This window comes from Elephantulus edwardii, unplaced genomic scaffold, assembly GCF_000299155.1.
Source record: "Elephantulus edwardii isolate Elephantulus edwardi_28Jun2011 unplaced genomic scaffold, EleEdw1.0 scaffold00030, whole genome shotgun sequence".
NCBI lineage: Eukaryota > Metazoa > Chordata > Mammalia > Macroscelidea > Macroscelididae > Elephantulus > Elephantulus edwardii.
The window spans coordinates 15,935,033-15,936,932 of NW_006399780.1; positions in this window are offsets into that span (position 1 = coordinate 15,935,033).

Here is a 1,900-nt window from a genome sequence, read left to right on the forward strand (position 1 = left end):
CCTAACAGCAGACTTTCCCATGGCAATGCACCTTTTAATTTCCTGGCTGCTGGTGCCAAGACTGTTGACTATGGAGCCAAGCAAACTAAAGCTATGTACAATCTCAATCTCTTCACCATCCATCCTGATGCTGCCAATTGGTCCAGTGGTGAGAATACTAGGGAATGTTAAAGAATGAGTAAAATAACTGCAAAACATGGATTAATCTATATAAAATTACAGTGAGTAATATTAATACAAATTGATGCTAAAGACAATTAAATCCACAAAATCAAAATTTGACCTTGAGTCTATCCCACCTGAATTCATAAACTGTCTCAGAAACAAGTGTGAGGCCTTGAAAACTAATGCGCTAAGGCCAAATGAATTGTGGGAGGATATCAAGGGTATCATCCAGGAAGAGTGCAAACGGTCATTGCAAAGACAGAAGAGGAAGAAAAGACCAAAATGGATGTCAGAAGAGACTCTGAATATTGCACTAGAGCTCTGAGAAGCCTAAGCAAAAGGAAGATATTAGGAAGTTAAGGAGCTAAACAGAAGATTTCAAAGGGCACCTCAGGAAAACAAAGCAAAGCATGGTAATGTTATAATGAAAAGGGCAAACACCTGGAGCCGAAAAATCTAAAGAGATTAATTCACTCGATATTTTTTTTCTTTCTTTTCTTTTTATTTTTTTAAGGTTATTAACAGTTACAGCTTGCTCGTCTCCTCAGTCAACACTTTTGACACGAGCAGTCTGGAAGTGAAAAGGCAGAACATAAGGTAAATCTGCTGTCAGGAACCTTTCTAGAGTACTGAGAAGCAGCATTGTCAGTTTAGAGACTAAGGTTTGCCTGATCCATTCCATGGTCTGTCTTTGCAGTTATTTGCTCTCCATCAGAGAGCTAAGCAATGACTAAGGACAATAGAAGAATTGATGCCTTTGAGTGTGGTGCTGGAGAAGAGTCTTGAACATACCATGGACTGACAAGAAAACAAATAGCTCAGTCTTGGAGAGGGTGAAACCAAGTTTCTCATTGGAGTCTAGGATTTTGAAGCTCTGTCTCACACAGTTTGGGCATGTGGCTAAGAGGGACCAATTCTTGGAGAAGAACGTCATTCTCAGGAGGGTTGGGGAACAATACAGGAAAGGAAAACCCTCAATAAGATGGATTGATATAACAACTAGGGCAAAGGGGTATGTATATAGGAGTCAGTAAGACTGGTTCAGGACAGAGCAGGCTACAGAGCTATTGTACAAAGGATTGTTATGAGTCACAGACAACTTGATGGCACATAACAATAATACAAATGTTATTTTGGGAACTCATAGTATATTCAATAACTTTCCCCAACACTACAATGCAAGTCATATTTTCTCATTCTTCCTTATTAATTGTCGAAAATTCACACACAAGTAAAGCAATTGAAAAATACTAATGCTTAGGTCAGATGCACCTTAGTCTTTAAATTTACATTATCAATATTTAACCCTTTAAAGATGTAAATTCCAAAATATTTGCTTTAAAACTATAACTGAAAATATATAATCTTTCAAATACAAAGTAAGTATAGAACTGGAATGAGCATGCATGCTGTAGCCATCAGGTGACTTTAAGTCAATTCATAGCAACCTTACGTACAACATATATAAACCTTGCCTGACTCTGTGCCATCCCCACAATCTCCATTGTACTTAAACCCATTGTTGCAATTATTTTATGAGTCCATCTTGTTGAAGGTCTTCCTGTCCTTCACTAATGTTCCTCTCTGAGAATTAGCCTCCTGACAGCAAGCTCAAAGTGAAAAAAAAAAAAAACCTCATAATTTTTACTTCTAATAAACATTCTGGTTTGACATCTTCTAACTACATGGTTCAAAATCAATAAAGGAATGTATCAGGGAATATGTACTTTCCCCA